This window comes from Oxyura jamaicensis, chromosome 9, assembly GCF_011077185.1.
Source record: "Oxyura jamaicensis isolate SHBP4307 breed ruddy duck chromosome 9, BPBGC_Ojam_1.0, whole genome shotgun sequence".
NCBI lineage: Eukaryota > Metazoa > Chordata > Aves > Anseriformes > Anatidae > Oxyura > Oxyura jamaicensis.
The window spans coordinates 5,608,765-5,630,835 of NC_048901.1; the positions used below are offsets into that span (position 1 = coordinate 5,608,765).

The 22,071-nt window shown below is 40.2% G+C and overlaps 2 long non-coding RNA genes across 2 annotated transcripts in view; both read right to left on the minus strand.

The window, feature by feature from the left end:
• Nucleotides 1-1,059: 1,059 nt before the first annotated feature.
• The window catches only part of LOC118171690, a 175,420-nt gene continuing 154,408 nt past the window's right edge, over nucleotides 1,060-22,071 (minus strand). The window contains exons 3-4 of the long non-coding RNA XR_004753326.1: nucleotides 15,901-15,967; nucleotides 1,060-1,357 (exon numbers count right to left, since the gene is read on the minus strand). This is a non-coding gene — a long non-coding RNA (uncharacterized LOC118171690). The remainder of the gene's footprint in view (nucleotides 1,358-15,900; nucleotides 15,968-22,071) is intronic.
• On the minus strand, nucleotides 1,983-8,586 carry LOC118171689. Its single transcript, XR_004753325.1, has 3 exons — nucleotides 8,450-8,586; nucleotides 7,712-7,714; nucleotides 1,983-1,994 (listed from the first exon to the last, which is right to left on the minus strand). It is a non-coding gene; the product is annotated as an uncharacterized LOC118171689 (long non-coding RNA).

A 22,071-nucleotide genomic window follows, 5' to 3' on the forward strand; every position in this document is an offset into this window, starting at 1 on the left:
CCTTGTCCTGTCCCCACAAACCACTGAAAAGAGGTTGCCCAAATCGCTCCATCTCTCACACTTAAAATACTTGTAAACATTAATAAGATCCCCTCTCAGTCTTCTCTTCTCAAGGCTGAACAGACCCAGGTCTCTCAGCAATTCTTCATAGGGAAGATGCTCCAGGCCCTGTATCATCTCTGCGGCCCTCTGCTGGACTCTTTCCAGGAGATCCCTGTCTTTTTTGTACTGGGGAGCCCAGAACTGGACACAGTACTGCAGGTGAGGCCTGACCAGGGCCGAGTAGAGGGGGAAGATCACCTCCCTTGACCTGCTGGTCACGCTCCTTTTAATGCACCCCAGGATCCCATTGGCCCTCTTGGCCACCAGGGCACACTGCTGGCTCATGGCCAACCTGTCGTCCACCAGGATCCCCAGGTCCTTCTCCTCTGAGCTCCTCTCCAGCAGGTCACCCCCCAGCCTGTACTGATACATGCGGTTGTTCCTTCCCAGGTGCAGGACTCTACACTTGCTCTTGTTAAACTTCATTTGGTTTCTTCCTGCCCATCTCTCCAGCCTGTCCAGGTCTCACTGAATGGCAGCACAGCCTTCTGGTGTGTCGGCCACTCCTCCCAGCTTTTTATCATTGGCGTACTTTCTGAGGGTGGACACTATTCCCTCATCAAGGTCATCGATGAGGATATTGAACAAGACCAGACCCAGCACCAACCCCTGGGAAACACCGCTAGTCACAGGTCTCCAGCCAGACTCTGCACCGTCGCTCACAACCCTCTGAGCTCGGCCAGTCAGCCAGTTCTCAACCCACCTTACTGTCCACTCATCTGTCCCACGCGTTCTCAGCTTGGCTAGCTGGATGTTGTGGGAGACAGTACCAAAAGCCTTGCTAAAGTCAAGGCAGATGACATCCACTGCTCTCCCCCCATCTACCTAGCTGGTGATGTCATCATAGAAGGCAATGAGGTTGGTCAAGCACGACTTCCCCTTGGTGAATCCATGCTGACTTCTCCTCATAACCTTCTTCTCTTCCAATTGCTTGGAGATGGCATCCAGAACAAGCTGTTCCATGACCTTTCCAGGGACAGAGGTGAAATCGTCCCTTCGCTTATGTCACTGCAGTTTTTACGGAAAACCACTAATTTGCAATAAATATTGTAAATAGCAGGGTATTTCTGGTTGAGCTACCATGATTCTCTGATTTTTTATCAGTTATTAGGATGGCACGTTGTATTTCATATAAAAGGGTTCCTAAATATCAAGGCCCTGAGTTTCCCCCACTTTCACCCTTGCTTTCCTATTCCAGGAAATGCACTCCCATCCTCAGATGTCTTGCTGGGGCAGTCACTATAGATAGTTGCATCTGGAAAAAAAGGAAAACAGGAATTATTATCATAGACGTGTTTCTTCTACTCTCTGCAGTGCCAGTTGCAGAAGGGTCATTAGAGGCAGTGTTTGCAGGACTGGTGCAGAACTCCATTGCTCTGGGAGGATCCCTGAGGAATAGCTGCTGTTTGTTGCAGCCCAAGGTATAGGTATTCAAAACTGAGATGACAGATCATCCTCTGCAGCTCGTCTCAGATCTGAGGTGTGTATTGTTTATAGCAGAGATGCAATAGATATGTAAGATCTTATTTCACATTTTATTGGGTAAAACGTTTTGGTTGTCCAAGTAAACAGTAAAATTCCCATTGACAGCAACAGGAGGTAGTTCACCATTTTATAGAGCCTACCCTATTTCCTAGACATTTGCAGCTTGGAAAAAGTGAACTGTATTTTAAAAGGAGGAAATAGCAATTCTAGTTGTTTCTTTTTAAAGAAAAAAATGACACTCCAACTAAGAGAAGCAGCATGAACTATGGTGATCTCTCCTTGGGATATATGAAATTTAGGAATAAATCAAATGGCTGAATTGCAAAAAAATACAATATAAAATCAGAAATTCAAAATGGGGAAAAGCCAGACTGCACAAAAACAGCTACTTCAAGCCCTCCTTGTTACTCTGGGGCACTCAGACAACACTGATCAGCATGGTTGTCTGAAGACATTATCTATAAATCTTATACACCTTAAGATAAAATATGGGTATCTTTTTTTCCCTATCAAAGATTTTCTGTTCAAACTCATTTACTCAACAAGAGCCTTTTCAAAATAATTGTTCTGCTTTTATAACAGAAGAGTAGGCCATAATTAAACTCAGTCCACTGAGTTTCATAGGAAATTCCTTATTATTTAAAGCACCTGCTGGAGCTCTTCTACTCATTTCCCATAGAAGAGCTGCAGGTACAGACTGATCTGATTCTAAATAGTTCCCATAAAAGAACAGGCCACCAAACTTTTTTTTTTTTTTTTTTTTTTTTTTTTTTTTTTTCTTTCCCATAAATTTCAGTCCTTATAGTTTCTATTCCTGCACAATTAATGAGATCTGGCTGAATCCCCAGTTACTTCTGGGTTGTGATTTATAAAGCACAAGTCTACATTCAGAGTTTTCAGAAATGGTTTCCCACGTTTTAGTGTTATTACCTCATTTTCTATACCGTATCTCTCTATGTCTCTTTTACTTGAAACTGGTAACCCTTAATCATTTATAGGATGTGTTAAAGGATTAACAGGAACATGCTGAAGTGTACTGAAAAGTATTTAAATACTGCAGCATGACAAAATGACAAGTATGTTGGCTATTCTTCTATTTGGATAAATGGTTATTAACTATTTAACTTTGCAATATTTAATTTAATCAATATGTTAAAACATAGCATTCTAACATCAGCAGTTGATAGGCAGATTTAAGTATTAGACAAAAAATTATTACTTGCTTATTTGCTGTACAAAATTTTCAGAGAAAAGATTTGGAGGACCCAAGAGAAACACAGTAATTAATGTAAATATAGAGAATAACTTACATCAGAAAAAAATAGAGAAGGTATTTTGAAATATGCAGGTCACCAACCATTTCCTTGTGGATTATGAGGGCCACAGTCTGCTCCCTGTTCCCTTCCACCAGCTCAGGGGACTGGGTACCCACAGAACAACTGGTCTTGCTACTAAAGACCGAGACAAAGAAGGCATTAAGCACCTCAGCCTTTTCCTCATGTCTTGTCAGTATGTTTCCTCCCACACCCAGTAAAGGATGGAGATTCTTCTTAGTCCTTTTTGTGTTTCTGTATTTATAAAAATATTTTTTGTTATCTTTAACAGCAGTAGACAGATTGAGAACCAGATGAGCTTTGGTCTTTCTAATTTTGAGCCTTTCTAGTATGAACCAGCGGTGTGCCCTGGCAGCTAGGAGGGCCAACCATATCCTGAGGTGCCTCAAGCACAGCATTGCCAGTCGGTCGAGGGAAGTGATTGTCCCACTCTACTCTGCGCTGGTGCAGCCTCACCTCAAGTACTGTGCGCAGTTCTGGGCACCACAGTACAAAAAGGATGTGAAACTGTTGGAGAGTGTTCAGAGGAGGGCTGAAGGTGAAGGGTCTAGAGGGGAAGACGTATGAGGAACAGCTGAGGTCGCTTGGCCTGTTCAGCCTGGAAAAGAGGAGGCTGAGGGGAGACCTCATCTTGACCTACAGCTTCCTCATGAGGGGCAGGTGCCAATCTATTCTCTTTAATAACCAGCAATGGGACCCGAGGGAATGGTGTCAAGCTGCAACAGGGGAGGTTCAGGCTGGGTATCAGGAAGAAGTTCTTCACTGACAGGGCTGTCGTGCACTGGAACAGGCTCTCCAGAGAAGTCACGGCACCAAGCCTGTCGGAGTTTAAGAAGTGTTTGGACTGTGCTCTCAGTCATAATCTGAAATATTTGGGTAGACCTGTGTGGTGCCAGAAGTTGGACTTGATGATCCTTATGTGTCCCTTCCAGCTCAGGATATTCTATGATTCTAATTTTGTCCCTGCATAGCCTCGCAACACTGTTATAGTCCTCCTGAGTGGCCTGCTGTCTTTTCTAAAGGTCATAAACCCTCTTTTTCTTCCTGAGCTCTAGCCACAGCTCTCTGTTCAGCCAGGCCAGTCTTCTTCTGTACCAGCTCATCTTTGGGCATGTGGGATGGTCTTCTCCTGAGCCTTTAAGATTTCCTTCTTGAATAATGCCCAGCATTCCTGGACTCCTCTGCCCTTCAGTACTGCCTCCCAAGGGACTCTGCCAACCAATGTTCTGAACAGCTCCAAGTCTGCCCTCCACATAGTAGTTTTACTGATGCCACTCCTGAGAGCCACACCACTGCCCCTTCTGGGCTGCCTGTCCCTTCTGAAGAGCCTATACACATTCATTGCAGAACTCCAGTCATAGGAGTGGCCCCACCATGTTTCCGTGATGGCAACCAAGTCATAGCTTGCCTGTCACACAATGGGTTCCAGCTCCTCCTGTTTGTTGTAAATGCTGCGTGCATTAGTGTAGATGTGCTTCAGTTGGGCCACTGCCCCTCTCCCCCTGCCGACATTGTTCCCCCAGGCTCACCCCTAACGAGCCTCATTTCATCCCCGTCCCCCTTCTTACCTAGTTTAAAGCCCTCTCAATGAGCCCTGCCAGCTTCTGCACTAGGATCCATTTTCCCCTTGGAGATAGGGGGGGGACGCATCTGCAGCTATCAGGCCGGGTGCTAAGTAAAGCATCCCGTGGTCAAAAAAAAAAAAAAAAAGTAAAAATCTGTGATGGCAGCAGTCTCTGAGCCATGTGTTTAACAGGTGGGCTTTCTGGGTCCTCTCTGTACCCATCCCTGCCACTGAAGGGATGGAGGAACCCACCACCTGTACTCCCGCTCCATCTACTAACCGCCCCTGTCCCCTGAAGTCCCTTTTGATAGCCTTCAGGCTTCTCTCAGCAGTTTCATTGCTGCCAGACTGGACTATCAATAGAGGATAGTAATCAGAGGGGCAACCAGGTTGGGAAGGTTTCAGGCAATGTCCCTGGCCTGGGCCCCAGGCAGGCAGCAGACTTCCCTACGGGTAGGGTCAGGCCGACAGATAGGGCGCTCTGGTCCCCTGAGAAGGGAGTCACCTACAATTACCCTTCTTTCTTTCTTGGTGAAGGCAGTCTTGAGGCGTGGAGTCAACTTCCTCGCCCTAGGCAACCTCCCAGGTGGACTTCTGACCACATCCTCACCCACCAGTCTCTCAAGCTCCAAGGCCTCAAACCTGTTGTGTAAGGGCACCTGGGAAGGCAAAGCCGGCAGGGAGGGGGGTTGCCTGCAGTGCCAAGCAGGGACCTGTTTCCATTCCTCCTTGTATCCTAGGTCCACTCCCTCTGCCTGACAGCAGCAGGGCAGGAGGTCCACCACTATTTGGGCTGTCTCACCCCGGTGCCTTTTTTCAGGCCTGGCAGAGAGTTGCTCCACCAGTCTATCTCCTGCTCACACTCCCTGATAGCCCTTAACCTCTCCACCTCCTCCTAGAGCTCTGCCACCAGGCTGAGCAGGTCGTCTACCTGCTCACACCTCACACACACGGCGTCTCTGCCACCCTCTGATGGCAGTAACAGGCTCAGGCACTCTGTGCATCCAGAGTCCTGAACTGACACATTTTTGAGCGGGCACTCAGCCTGGGTCGCCACAGACTTTCTGGAAAGAGCTTTCTGCCTAGCGCAGACCATGGCTGATTCAACTACAGGTGGCCAGCCAGCAGATCAGCTGTTCTCCTGAGTGTGTGGGGGGGGTCCGCTCTGCCCTGTCCACGCCCAGCCCGCGCACACTGAGGCGCCATGCCCTGCCTGAGGCGCCCCGCGCTGTGCCGCGCTCCCTAGGGGCTGCCTCGGGGCGGGAGGCCGCGCACGGGTGCCGCTCCTGGCTCCGCCCACGCCTCGCCGCCCGCTCCCGGGCCCGGCGTCCCCCTCGGCTGCGGCCCGGGAAAGTCCAGGCAGGCCGCGGTCACCCCGCGCCGCTGCAGAGCGCGTCTGCCCCCGAGCCGACCGCCTCGGCGATCTGCACTGCAATGACGAAATGCAGGGTTAAAGGAAGTTAGTTTATATTTAGAGTTTAAAATTTCACTGCAGTTCGGAAGTAATTTTTTTTTTTTTTAAAAAAAAGAATATCAGAAAATAGTTTCACTCAAAGATGTTATCTGAGAACTAAACTTTTGCACTTTTTTAAGCAACTCATGTTTGAGAAGCACAAAAGATAATTCAGTTTGTTCAGAAACACTCAGACCTGTGTGTCAAATCTTCACCTTAGTCATGGAGCATTCCCATTGAAGTCAACCTGCCTTCCCTTTAAAGCTTTCTTTTCTCAGCGAGCCAGCCCTACTGTATTCTCTGTGAAAAAACATCCTCAGATGTCTGTCTCTGGTGTGTTCTCTTAAAAATTGCTACAAGGAAAAAATAAGATAAAAATGGAAGCAAGTATACAGAGCATCCTGAGTTGCTGTAGGAGGCTCACAGCTTCTGTCACTACTAGAAAGGAATTAGAATTTGCTCAGAAGTAGCCAGCTATTAATGTTATGTTTTACCAGAAATGGACAGGAGCCATGGAATCACCGAATGGCCTGGGTTGAAAAGGACCTTAAAGATCATCTGGTTTCAACCCCCCTGCTCTGGGCAGGGTTGCCAACCACTAGAGCAGGCTGCCCAGAGCTGCATCCAGCCTGGCCTTGAATGTCTCCAAGGATGGGGTGTCCACAACCTCTCTGGGCAACCTGTGCCAGTGCCTCACCACTCTCTGAGTGAAAAACTTTCTCCTAATTTCTAACCTAAATCTCCCGTCTCAGTTTAAAACCATTCCCCCTTGTCCCGTCACTACCAACACATATAAACAGGCGTCCCCCTCCTGTTTATACGCTCCCTTCAAGTACTGGAAGGCCGCAATGAGGTCTCCCCGGAGCCGTCTCTTCTCCAAGCTGAACGAGCCCAGTTCCCTCAACCTTTCTTCATAGGAGAGGTGCTCCAGCCCTCTGATCATCTTAGTGGCCCTCCTCTGGACCCGTTCCAAGAGCTCCACATCCCTCTTGTCCTGGGGGCCTCAGGCCTGCACGCAGTATTCCAGGTGGGGTCTCACAAGAGCAAAGTAGAGGGGGACAATCACCTCCCTCTCCCTGCTGGCCACCCCTTTTTTGATGCAGCCCAGGACACAGTTAGCCTTCCAGGCTGCAAGCTCACACTGCTGGCTCATGTCCAGCTTCTTGTCCATCAGGACCCCCAAGTCACTCTCTGCAGGGCTGCTCTCAAGTTTCTTGCACTTGGCCTTGTTGAACCTCATTAGGTTCTCACGGGCCCACTTCTCCAGCCTGTCCAGGTCCCTCTGGATGGCATCCCTTCCCTCTATTGTATGAACTGCACCGCTCAGCTTGGTGTCATCTGCAAGCTTGCTGAGGGTGCACTTGATTCTGTCTATGTCATTGATAAAGATGTTGAAGAGCACCGGTCCCAAGACCAACCACTGAGGGCCACCACTTGTGACTGGCCTCCACCCAGACAGAGAGCCATTGACCACAACCCTTTGGCTGTGACCAGCCAACCGTATCCTGGGGTGCATCAAGCACAGCATCGCTAGTAGTGCAAGTGAAGTGATCGTCCCGCTCTGCTCTGCACTGGTGCGGCCCCACCTCGAGTACTGTGTGCAGGTCTGGGCACCGCAGTACAGAAAGGACGTTCAACTGTTGGAGAGTGTCCAGAGGAGGGCAACGAAGATGGTGAAGGGCCTGGAGGGGATGACGTATGAAGAGCGGCTGAGGTCACTGGGCCTGTTCAGCCTAGAGGAGGCTGTGGGGGGACCTCATCGTGGTCTACAACTTCCTCACGAGGGAGAGTGGAGAGGGGTCACCTATTCTCCATAAACACCAGTGATAGGACCCGCGGGAACGGGGTGAAGCTGAGGCAGGGGAAGTTCAGACTAGATATCAGGAGGAGATTTTTCACTGAGAGGGTGGTTGCGCACTAGAACAGGCTCCCCAGTGAAGTAGTCACTGCACCGAGCCTGTATGAATTTAAGAAACATTTGGACTGTGCACTAAGTCACATGGTCTAAACTTTTGGGTAGACCTATGCAGTGCAGGGAGTTGGACTTGATGATCTTTATGGGTCCCTTCCAACTCGGAATATTCTATGATTCTATAATTCTTTATCCACCTAACAGTCCATCCTTCAAATCCATACCTCTCCAATTTAGAGAGAAGAATGTGGTGAGGGACCATATCAAAGGCTTTTCTCAAGTCCAGGTAGATGATATCCATCGCTCGACCATAGAAGGCCACCAGATTAGTTAGGTGCTCCATGATCTTTCCAGGCACAGAGGTGAGGCTCACTGGCCTGCAGTTCCCTTTCTCCAGTCACCAGGGACTTCACCCAACAGACACGATTTTTCAGATACAATGGAGAGTGGCTTGGCAACCACATCGGCCATCTCTCTCAGCATCCTGGGATTTATAACAGCCCCATGGACTTACATCTAGTTTTCCTTAGGCAGTCCTGGACTTGTTCCACTGTCACAGTGGGATGGAATCTGTTCCTCTCACCCTCCCCTCAAGGTACAGGGTCCTGACAGACATAAGAAACTTGACCACCAGTGAAGACTGAGACAAAGCACTTATTGAGTTCCTCAGCTTTTTCCATGTCTGAGGAAGCCAGTTCTCCCATCTCGTTTATCAGAGGGGGAACACTCTCCTTGGCCTGTCTACTCCTGCCTATGTATCTGTAGAACCCCTTCTTGGTATTCTTCACATCCCTTGCCAAGTTCAGCTGCATCTGTGCCTTGGCTTTCCTGATCCTGTCTCTACACATCTGGATGACACCCCTGTATTCCTCCCAGGCTACACAACCCTGCTTCCACTTCCTGTACATTTTCCTCTTTTCCCTCAGTTTAAGCTGCAGGTCCTTGCTCAGCCAAGCCAGTTGCCCGCCTCCTCTGCTCGATTTCTTCTGCTGGGGGATGGAGAACTCTTGCACTCTCAGAAAGAGCTGCCAGCTCTGTTCCGTTCCTATGCCCTTAAGGACAGTTTCCCAGGGGATCCCAGCCAGTAATTCCTTGAGCAGCCGCAAGTTTGCTTTCCTGAAGTTCAGGGTCCTGACTCCGCTTTTTGCCAGACCCATATTCCTCAGATACAAACTCCTCCAGTGCATGGTTGCTACAGCCCAAACAGCTTTCAGTCTTAACCTCTCTAATGCTCCCTTCCACATTGGTGAGCACCAGGTCTAGTAAAGCTTCACCTCAGGTTGGTTCATCTTATAATAAAATCATATAACAAAGTAATGTAACAAAACTTCATATTTAACCTTGTTTTGTTTGTTTGTTTGTTTGTTTGAAATGCTATACTCTTGTCATTTATCTGTTGTTTGTCCATTTGCAGAGTTCATACAGGACTAATCCTGAATTCACAGACACAAAGGATGAATGTGGACTGTGGCCAATACAAAATATATGCTATTAGGTATGCGTTCAAATCTTTGCAGTCTCCTTAGACAGTAAAGGCTTCAAGATTCAGTGTTTTTTGTTTGTTTGTTTGTTTTTTCTTTATCTTCTTTTTTAATTTTTATTTGTACAGGTTTTGCGGTGCCAGCACAATGAGCACCAGTTTTTTTTTTGTTTGTTTGTTTGTTTGTTTGTTTGTTTTTCAAATCAGCAACCAGTACCACGGTATATTACACGTTTATTACAAACACCTATAATCAAGGATTAATAATGTGTCCATTAAACATTCCACTACTAGTTAAGACACATTTTCTACTATTCTGTGCCAGAACAACAGAATGGAGCATGGCCTGCCATTCTTTCTGTCCTTAAGTCAGCCAGACTTGCTTCTCTCAAGTCAAAAGAAAATGGCAAACAGAAAGTATCTTTTGCTCTCAGACAAGCTGCTAATGTAACTTCATTTTCTATAAATAGTCTGCATCAGTTAAGTTCACTATTTCTGTCTGCTAATAAGTTGTGCATACTGACTTGTTCATATATATAGCTTCTCTGAAGTCAAATCCATTCCAGCTAAATATGATTTTGAAAGTTGAATTTTATGCAGTAATTCTGGCTGTGATCCAGAGCTGTAACTGGACAGCTGGAACCGTAGCTTAACTTGCAATACATTCAGATATAACTTCTGTGAAAACATATGAGATTTTTCTGTATTAAGTCCACACAGAACTGAAAAATAATAATAATAAACCATTTTTTCAGAGAACTGAATGAAAAAATACTGATTACCTTTCTCGGTTAGTCAAGGGTGAAAATCCTTCCTCTCATCTTAAGGGTGAAAATCCTTCCTCTCATCTTTCTTTATTTTTTTTTAAAGGAGAATGAATTCCAGTCTTCTCTATATCAGTATGGATCGAGATCTCATTGGAAATAGACCATTAGAATAGCTTTACAAAATATTCTGGCAATCCAGTGAGCCTCTGGTCCATAGTGTAGTGGCACTTAAGAAGGAAATTAGACTACAGCTACAGTGCTTGTGTTATATTTTACCAGAGATCAATTTGGGATTTAGACTATGAGTCTAGAAAAGAATTAGAGAGTTTATCTAGTTCATCTCTAGACTAAAGTCATGATCAATCCTACAGATACCATTTCTGACACATCTGCCTGCCCTGTTCTTAATGTGATGGTGGTCCAAAAAACTTTTCAGTCTAGCCAAATAGTTGTTAGCATCCAGGTGAAATATTTTCCCAGACTAGCCTGCATGCCGAACTGTTCCCTATTATTTTTTATTCCATTCCCAGTACAGAGACTAACATATATTAACTTCTTCACCAAAGCAGACTCGTATGTATGCATGCAAACTGTAATGACTTTAATGACTGTAATGACTGTATGAATTGAATGTAATGAAACTGTAATGACTGTAATGAATTTCTTTATCCAAGCTATTATATTTTCCATTGTTGTGAAACTTTTTCTTCTATTTCAGGTTTCTTTTTATTTAATAAAATGGCCAGTGGCAGCATAAAGCAGCCCTAAATGCCCAGATGAAACCAGGATACTAAAGTATCTTGGAGAAACAAAATGGGAGATAACCACATGACACAGGTCTCCTTGTAGTCATGCCAGGAAATGTGAGAGATTCAGGCTACTTCCTGAATAGTCTGAATACTCCCCTGAAGACCAGAAGCAGTTAGGGAAGAAAGGATATGTGAATCTGTCCACTTTTCTTTATCTTGGCTATTAAGTCCCTCATTGCCTTTATGGAATACAATCCAAAATTTCAGCTGGGATAGTCAAATATGTAGACGAAAAAAATAAAAAAATACTTAGCTTCTTGGTTATGAACCAATAAGGCTAATTCATCGTCCAGTCTAGAAATTCATGTGGAAACATCATTAATTTAACTAATATTTAGTTGATTAAATTACATTCTTATTAGCACAAGGTACAGTAAAAATGATTCCTTCATTCTTACATTTAGAATAATGTTATCTTTTTTAATCTGATTATGTTCTCATCATAAGCAATTTTCACTTTCTTGAATTAAAAAAAAAATTAAAAAATCTTGTAATGTAATTTCTAAAAGAACTAGAAGAACTAACCTTTCTTCCTTACCTCCTTCCTTTCTCTCTTTCTGCTTTGCATATTGTATGCATTTTGCAGTGTGGAGGAACAAAGTACCTACTCCATAACTGAAGAAAAAGCAGGAGGTGTTTATGGAAAGTTATGTCTTAGAAATGTATTATCTAGCAATTTAGAAAATGGATTCAATTTAAATGAAATGACAGGAAGCAAATCCGTAAATGTACCTGCACTCTAGTGCTTCTCTGAGTCATGAAACTTCCAAGCTATAAAGAAAATTTACAAATGAGACACAAAGAAGGGGAAAAAAAAACACAAACAAAAATCGTAAAAAAAAAATTATTCAGAGACACAAATTTATATTTTACTTTGTGATAAAAATACGATTCATTGCAGCTAAATTACTACCCATCATAATAAATCATGATTATCTATATTGTAGCCAAACATTAGGAAGTAGCAGAGAGAGAAAATTCAGTCGTTATTCAGATTACACCCACTCCTTCTGTATTTAATGCACAAATATATGAAAACAATTACACACTAATAACTTATAAATATTAAATTGGACCCAATAGTACATAATCCAAGATAAGATACCAGACATAAGAAGGAATTTGATGAACTGGTAAGTACCTCTATCTATAGCTAATACCTATTTATCTGTGAGCCTGACATGACGTGATATGATTCCTAAGAGCATTTTCTTTGTTACGTGAATTTTCTCAGAATGACCTTCAGCAGATTAACATATAGTTCATCACTATAAAAACTGAGGGCATGTAAAGAGGGGCAGTATGCATGCTTTAGAAAAAAAAATGTATTTTTTTTAAAGGTTAAAAGAATAGATTGTCTTAAAGTGTACATTGCATTATGGAAGCACTTTTTACAGGGCTGGAACATTCATAGATTTTAACCCCTTTCTTTTGGACCATATTATTGCAAAGAATATGCATTTAATCTGAGATTAACCAGGTTTGTACTAATTCACCTGCAATAATGGTCAAGTTAGGCAGAAGTCATTAGAAGACAAAAGTCCCATTCTTTGCCCATCTCATCCATGTTCAACAACAGACCCCTCTTAGATGAGAGGAAAGCACAGTGGAGATGACTTTCCTTCTGGTTCCAGTTGGAAGCTGTACACACAAGTAAACACAGCGTTTTGTTCCCATCTTGTCCATATCTTTCTGTGACTTCCAGCTGTAAATTTATGTGATGTTTATGTACCAGAGTCTTATAAGTGTGTAAATATATATCATGAATATAGAAATGTCTTTGTAGAAATGTCATTAAACCAAGAGTTTTTCCAACTTTATTTCCTTCAGTGATGCTGTTATATATGTTCAGGGCTGGATACTTTCCTATAAAATATTCCATACCAGTCATTTAATTACATCTTTTGCAAATTCTTTTTTGAGTACACACAGGTGCTTCATGACTATAAGATTATAGCATGACTTAAAAAAAAAAAAAAAAAAAAAGAAAAAAAAAAAGGAGAAAATAAAAAACCAAAATGTTTTAAAAAACCGTGTTTTTTTGAAAAGTTTTAACATAAAAACATAGCCAGATTTAATCTTTCCTTACCATATTTAAAAAATTTTTTTTTTTTATTATATTTTTATATACTGATTTTTTTTTTTTTTTTTTCAGTAATGTTCCTATAAGGGTCATGTGGTTTCATATGCTAAAAGTCCTACATTACATTCCAAGATTTAGATGTACATGAAAGATATTCTTATCTTTATTCTGAAAAACCAAGAGTTCTGGAAAGGGAATAAGGATGAGTGAGATGGGAGACTTTTCTGCTCCAGCCTGAAGTAATTCTGTTAAGATTTCCCCAGTGTCCTTGTAAATAAGCAAACTGTTAGCATGGTTACGCTTGTGCTAACAGTCAGCAACCTGAAACACAATGGAAGGCAATGTGTAAAAAGAGTAACAGTATGTTTCTGTAATGTGTATACAGCATGTTGATCTATTGAAGGTCAATCCCAGTATAATTTTGTATGTATTAGTCTTTCTTTTGTATTATTGAAATATAGCCAGTATTTGAGCACAGAAGACAAAGACTTCACAAAACCCTGAAAAGGACTAAATTAAGGTTAAAAAAAAAAAAAAAAAAAAAAGTGTAATTACTTTCTGTTCTGGGACAGATGTTTGTTTACCATAAAAATGGAACTTGCCCGATTAATGTGTCTAATATTCCAGTCTTTAATTAGAGAGAGGTTCCTGTACCGTCTCACTGTCATTAGTACAGGGTAGACAAGTCTAGAACAGATGGATACGTGCCCTTGAATAACATGGTTCTACATGAGTAGTAGCAAGCTTATCAGGACTGGGCATTTAAGAAGGTGTTTATCTAATTTTTGTTCAGCACACAGTAAAATTATTTTGGAATCTTGATCTCACCTGTAAATGCTTCCTGACATAGGATGCTTCTCAAGTGTTTGAACAGCTCTGAAAGGGATGGTATATATCGTATAGCAATATATAGACTGCTTGTGGGTATGGCTTTCACCTGAGAAGTGAGTTCTGTTCAGTATCATAAACCAATTGAATTCCTTGTTGTTCACCCTAGATAAGAAGATCTAGATGAAACCATTCATGCCAAGTCTCTGTTAGCAGAGTTGATCCTAGTTGCCATGACTGAGTGTCATTCATTTGTTGTGCCAAATTTCCTCATGTAGCAATCATTCTTAAGCAACACAGTTTATATCACTGTTGAATTAATTTTGCCAAGTGGTTGAGCAGAGATGGTCAACATACAAACAACACAAAAGGTTGCATTCATCTAAGTTCTTGTCTGAATGATAAAACCAATGAGAAATAATGAAACTCTCACTGACAACCAGCAAGTGTTTACAATAAATAAGCAATTCTAGTGATGCCAGAGTGGTAAAAGAGCCAACACCTCTGAAAAGATAAGCAATATGATTTCAATATTTACAAGTAAATTTTGAAGGCTCACATATTCGTTTATTGCAGAATAGACCAAATTTCAGTAATAAAAAATCCCTGACAAGAAGAAAGGCTTTCCATTGAGTTTACAGCCTCTGAACCACTCTATCAAAGTGAGAAAAGAGAAAAATTGAAATGAACTAGGTTGTATTAAAGATACTGTGAACCATAACCACGGATGCATGCTGAGGTGCAATTTCAAGAATACTGAGGCACCCATTATAATTTTTAAGCATCTTCTGCTCTGTTAAAAACAAAACAAAACAAAACAAAACAACCAACCAACCAAACAAAAAAACAGGGGACTTGTAGCCTGTCGATGGGTTTCCATACTACTTGAATACCCAAGGATCTTTGGAATAGGATCTAATCTAAAACACTCAGGTGTTTCTGGAAATGTTTACTTCTTCTTCCTTTCAGTGGAGTGAGGGTAAAGCCTGGTAAGGCAACACAAATAGCTCCGGGTCCCACAGCATTCTGTCAGCACCCACCTCTTGCTGCCCACCTAGGGCAGTGCTTCAGAGCTGCTTGGGTCCTTAGCAATAATTTTACCTGTTGAACTCAACACCATGTCCTGACTTTTCACTATAGACCCCTGCATTCTTATCATGCTTGTTTTGTGAAATCTAATTTTATGTATAGCACAAGCCACATTGACTATTGTAACACAAGCCTGATATTTAAGTAAATGAATCGATAATTATTTCTAATGTGCAGCAAAATGTTTACAGAAAATTTGGATTGTTTCCTTTATCATTGCTAAATGCCATTGAAGAAATTTAGCAGGCACTAATTTTAATTAAAAGGATTTTAGTTGGGACTAATAAGGTACATGAATAATAACACTTTTCTGTCGTTAATAAAATGCAGGAACTTTTGCTCCTGATCTTTAAACAGTCATTTGCCTTTCAGAAATGTGCTTTTAAGGTGCAATTTGGTACCACGCATTAATTTGATTAATTACTTAGCAGGTTCAGTTTTAATTTCTCAATTTTTTGCACACAAGAGTCAGCTCTCTTATTCAGAAATATATATATTTTTAAAAAGAACTAATTTCAGACAAATGCTTCCACAAGATCATTTCATAGACTTGTGCATTCCCTTTTCCAATGACTTAACAATTGCATTAATTTTTTGCTGGCTCAATTGCATTGCTGGACAGGCTGATAGTGTTGATGAACAGCAGTGATGATGTTCAACTAAACCATAGTCCAGCAAAGCATTTAAGTGTATGAATACCTTAAACATATCTATACTTCAGTAAAATCAATTCAGCTGCTTACAGGTTCACTTTTACATATGCTTTGTTGGACCAAGGGCAAAATTACTACCCTGTTGGTGTGAAGCTTACTAAACTATATTGAGAAGAACAATCTCTGTGACTAAAACTAACAGTTTGGGAATTTGTTAACTGTAAGTTGACTATAGTTTAATTTTCCCTATCATTTTAGGGAAAGGTATTAAAAAGCCTTTCCACAATAGGCTGATCAGTAATTCTTGGCCGACTCTAGAGAAGAGTTCACACTTAACTCACCTGTGTGGCCTTTCAAGTGATGCATGTTCTCGGTAGCAAAGGTGGGAACTCTATGAAGAAGACAGACCTGTAAATGGGTAGGAAATTACTTATTAAACATTATTACAATTTGGGTTAAATTCCAATAGTCTGGTTGAGATTCATTTTATGTATTTTTAAGTTGCCTCAAATTTTTAGTACTGAGTATGCTCTGAACATGCTCTTTCATGTTTTTCTTTTCATATGCTTCTGTTTCTCCCTGAACTGACTTGTAACTTAAATAAGCCTCTTGGATTTCACACAAGTATGTAGTAATATATAGCATGTAAGTTAAGCAGCTTGAAAATAAATGGGAAAATAGAAATGATTTTCACCATATTAGAGTTGAACACTGTGAAGATTCCTCAGTTTTGCTCCTTTAGTGAACATGAAGAACAAGCACTAGAATCTATACTGAATGATATATTAAGTACTGGGTTTCAGTCAGAGGGGATGGGAGAGAGCTTACAGAGAAGGACCTATGTGTTCTTCAGCATACAAACTATAATGAGATTCATTTTCTTGACTTTAATAAATCTTTATACATGTATTTTTAACCAGACAATTACACTCTCTGATCGACTCTAGCTGTACTTGAGAGGCAGTCAGAATGACTATAAAACCAAAAGGATCACTATATCATTCCCTGTTACATTTCTGAAGTAATCTATGGCTTTTTTTTTTTTTTTTTTTTTTTTTGGTTTTAGATGGTTGAGTCAGCATGACAAATAATATGACCAGGCAAACCTCAGAAAAAGGTACGAGCTTTTGTCGGAAACAGGTAGCATGACCACCCAGCCGCTGGATATCATTTTTCTCCTCTGTTGATGTTTGTTTCTCAGTGCCCACAGGGGTTAGAATAACATCATCAGCATAGATCACCTTTCGTATGCGGGCAAGTGGAGGAAGATACGTTCTTGCTTCATGCTACAGTAGTTGCAGAGACATAGACAAAATTCAGAGTCTTGGTGCCATTGAAACCTGTGGCTCCTGTCTTCCGCATGCACGATCAGACTGAAGTCTCTGGGGCCCGAATGCAGTAGCAAATTAAGGTTTTGCCCCATAGAACCTCAAATGATGTGACACTGTCAAAAAATTGTTATTTACAGAGAGGGGAAAATGAAGAAGTAAAAAGGCCTCTTAAGAACTGAAGCCAACTTCTCTTCCTTTCACTACATGTATCGTCTTTTATAATAAAGTTGCCAGGTTTACAGATTTTTTTTTTTTTCCATGGAAAAGCCTGCAAATTTCTTTTAACAGAAAAAATGACCTCCCTTAGAGTTTACGTGATTGAAAACACTTTAAAATAAACTATACTTCACTCCACCATAGCTCACTATGTTTCCGTTTTATTTAATTTAGAGCAGTGTGGTTTGTAATCAATGAAGTTCCTTTGCTGGAGAGAAGGTTTAAGCTTCAGAACAAATACACAGCATTTTTTCATTTCCTTAGTCTTGTGCTGTAGGTGGTCAGTTCCAATTGCTGCATTTGGCACTGGAAGTTTGTTTAGTTTAAAGCCAAGTAAAACAGACAGAGAATAGCTAAATTGAAAAATTGAATTTAATATGGTAAGCATTATGCTGTAGTTTATATAATATCAGTGTTCCCTAGAGTTATATATTATTGTTATATTGTTCTTTGACACAGATTGATATGAACCAGAAGTGATTAAAGGACAGGTAGAAACATTAGGTTTGCTCTTGGGGAAAAAAAATCCTGAAATATGGTACAAAATTAATCTGGATGAGGAAAATGCTACCACAGAGCTATGCTGATACAGTGACAGTGGCTACATTTGGTTTGATAGCATCATGGTTGGTAGAGTCATAATTCACAATTTGAGATGACATCAGGATTAAATGGTTTCTAGCTATTGGTTTATTACTGACACAGATACGACTTAACTTCCTTTACAGGAAAAAGAAGTAATACGGTAAGGACAACAGTTTTTAACACTATTACATTATGTCAGAAGTTTGGGGATTCACAGTGACAGGTCCATATTCATTGACACCTAGCTCAATACACATCTCAGTGATGATATCCCAGACAACTGAGCAATAAGGGCAAACAGAGCAGTGCAATAGTTAGCTGCTGTTATGGCACAGAATCCTAGAAAATAAACTATTGCCTTTTTTTTTTTTTTTTTTTTTTTCCCAGTAGTGCACTGGCTACTATTTGATGAACATTGATAAAATCAGTGTTGTGAGGGTGTCTGTGGAACTTTATAAATTCTGCACAACATTGCAGTTTGTCCTGTGCTGGAGAAATGCAAAAAGTCTTTGGTTAGACCAAGCCCTGGGGCATATTTTAATGCCTTTGGATGCCCAAGCCCTCTCACGTAGAAAACTACACTGATCTATTGACTGCAGTGTAACCACGATGCTTCCAGGAGCTGAGAACCCAGCTCAGAGCTTCCATCTTTCATGACTGTCATAACAATAAGCAGTCTTTAAAAAGACAAGAAATTTGCTTAATGTTCTTTATCAGGTGAGCTCTCACTGACCAATTCTTCTCAAAACCTGGGAATTTTGGAATTAGTTTTTTTCACTGCTACTTCCATGTAGTGACCCTATATTTGAAGCATTGTGTATAAATAGAGAATTATCCTGCTTTCAAAAACAAACAACCAAACAAGCAAACAAACAAACAATCTCAGCTTACTTCAAAGATCACATCCTCAACAAGAATTTTCTCTCTTTATATTTAGGCAGCTGTAAGCCCAGTATGAGCTTAGTGATGAAAAAGAAAGTTGGGTGGTTCATTTCCTGGAGTTTGGATGTCTGTCCACAGATATCTAACTGTTCAGAAAGTTCATAAACTTTCTGAGAAAGTGCAAGATGAAAATAAGTAAATTTGTTCAAATTTAGAATCACTATCAAGTGTTACTCCAGATTTACACCAGCAGAACTGTACGTGTTATTCCATATGTATAGTAACATATTCTCAGATACTACTTTTCTTTAAAATCAAGGGTCTATGACTGCTTACTTTGAATTCAAAGACAAAAATTCTCATCATGTTAAATGCGAGGAAGATTAGGCCTAAGTTTGCCTTTTATTATTTTTTTTCCTGAATCGTTATTAAAATGTTAAATGTTATAAAGCTTTTACTTTTTTTGACATCTAAGCAGAATAAGTAGATGAGCAAATGATTTTTCCAGTCAGCCTAGAAAAATGCTTGTCTTTTTAATATCAAAAAATGACAGCTTTGTAGTTCTATTCTCATTTTATCCATCATTTTTAATTGCAGAATAGAGTGCTACTTTCTCAACTGCTTGTAACTTCTTAGGTCATTTGTTCCACTGCAAAATGGATGGGAAAGACACTACGCAATGCTGTTTAATTCTAAAACTGCCTATATTAAATTTTTGCCTTTTGGAAGCTGTTATTTATTTTTCCTCTTACTCAGTCTGTGACCGATAGCTTTCATAATGGCCATAGTAACAACAAAAACAGAGATAAGGAAAATTATGGTATTGGGTCAGACATGAAAAAATGTGAAAATTCAGCATGCTTTTATTTTGCAGACCTCCCTGCGATGAACAAGAAATGCTGTCTTCTTTCTGCAAAATTCTAACACAGATGCTTGTGCTGGATTCTGGGCAAAATATCATCCTGAAGAGATACTTGTACCTCCAGCAATCAGCAAACCCTTGAAATATAGACAGAAACAGCAGCTAGCACATGCAGGACAGCATTTAAAAGTCTCCTTTCTCCTCCACCCAGAATCAAATTCCAACTGACTTTGGAATTTAAGCTTGAAAAATGAGAAGCTGCAAAGTTTAAGAAAAAGTCACTACAAGGATAGTTCAGTGGAAGAAATACTGAAAAATACAGAAAGATATTCACAGTTCAGATTCATTTTTCTGAATCAAATTCACATTGGCTGACGAACTGGTCACATATGAGTATTCTGCAGTGTGCTTTTCCATTGCCAAAAGGAGATTCTAAAGTCTACTGCAGACTGAGGCCAAGAAAAGGGAATCTCCCCGTTTCAATATTTGGACCAAGCCGTAATGGATAACCATGATAATATATTCAGAGGGACCAAAACAGCCATGGATAAAGTTACAGTATCACTAAAGTTGACTTTTTCCTTTACAGTATTTACTCTTATATTTACTTATTTATTTTCATAGTAGCTTTTTCATATTGTGCATATTACGGCATGTAAATCTTCAACAATTCTAGTGGAGGGAGACACATCCTCATGATCTTACTGAAGTGCAAATTTTGGAGATTTTTTAACTCATTTCCATATTTTGCCTAAATGTCCCTCCATTTCTGTTATGGCTGCTCTATGCAATCCACTAGACAGCCTACTGGTAGTATGGGTATACCCAGTACCTTTTATAGGAAAATTGGTATTAAATGTGACTTCTTATTCAATTCCATTTTGAAAATAAACAGTACTAAATACCATTTTGTAAATAACTCTTAAAAAAATGTTAGGCTCACTTTAGACTTCTAGCTCTGTAGTAGTGGAAAAGTGTATTACAGCCATTGATGGAATTTTTTACTCATTTGAAAAACATGACAGAATTATCCAATATACATTTAGCAAGAGCAGATGATGTTATTATTGTAGTGATAAATTTTGCTTGCTTCCCTGCTGTTTATACTGCTGTTTTGGTGTGTAGTGTTCAGTTCTTAAATGCAGCAGCTTGGGTACTTAACATTTGCCTCAGTATATGGAGTAATCATAATTCTCAAAATCAAAAAAAAAGTTGTCTTATTTTTCAGTTGTGTTTATTTTAGATTTATTTAATTATACGTAAGACCTAGCATTGCTCTGCTCTATGATACTATCACTCTGTTACCTTGTACTCTGGGTAATAATTGTGCTCTGTAGTAATAAGCAAAGACTTTTATCAGAACGGTTATTTTCATTATTTTACACCAAACATATTCTAGAGAAGTCTTCCAAAGCTGTAGGGTAACAAAGAATGACATTTATTGTGAGCACTTTGTATCATAAGTTCCAGCAATCTGAGTATACCTGTTAATTGCTCCCTCCAGATATTTATTGATCAACTGCTGTTGTCTCATTGTTCTCCTGCCATTGATAATTACTTTCCTCAGGATAAACCACATATTTCTTTGTTTAGTATTTCTAAAAAAATAAAGATTTTTTCTAACTTAGTCGATGGATTTGTTATGATAATGTGTTTTAAATTCACTGTAAGTAATTTTGTTGATGTAAGTATTATGAAATACCCTATAAATGAAATTGTATTGTATTGCAAACCTGTCCAGTAGATCAATAGATATTATGAAGGACCAAGCTAATTTATTTCTCCTTCTTCTTAAGTGAAAGTCTAAGTAGTCTGAGACTGGAGTATATATCTGAACATTCTTTGAAGAGAGAATCTTTTGAATAAGATAGAAAAAAAAAAAAAAAAAGGATTAAGAAGAGGATAGTTGAGATAGTTGAAGGTTTAAGAGATTATAAAGCTACAGAAAGTGCTACAGACCAAAGGTGGCAATTACAACTAAGAGGTAGGGTTAACTGGGAGCCTCTTATTTTTTGCATTTTTCTCTGACTTTGAAAATCTTTTTGTGTCACTCTGGAATGAAAGCCAAGTGTACAAAAGCTTTTGGCAAACATGGGACTTTGGCAAAATGTTCATGTTTGGCTCAAGAAACTTCAGTTTTCCATCTTCTACTCTCATCAAGAAGTCTATTGTAGAGCTTAGAAACAATTCTGTCAAAACTTCATCAAAGTATTTGCTTCCAAAATGTTCCAGTTTTGGCATAATGTCAGTTGGAGCAGAAAATATTTAATTGAAAAAATTCTGACTAGTTCCATAAATGTCATTATATTCATTAGGTACATATGTAACAGTAGCTGAATTAGCTATGTGTTTACACACATCAAGTCATCTGAAATATTATGAAGTCAAACAGGGCTCAAGGGTTGGCTGAGTAAGTGTCATAAATTTTAGTAACCCTTCATCTTAACTTCACGCTCATTAGAACATGTCTGTGAACAAAACTAATTGAAACATCAGGAAATGGCCAGAACACAAATGAAAAGCATTAGCAAAAAAAAAAAAAAAAAAAAAAAAAAAAAAAAAAACATTTAAATAAATTTAAAAAAAAGGATTAGGGGGAATGGCAAAAAAAATTTAAAAACAAAACCAAAAACAAT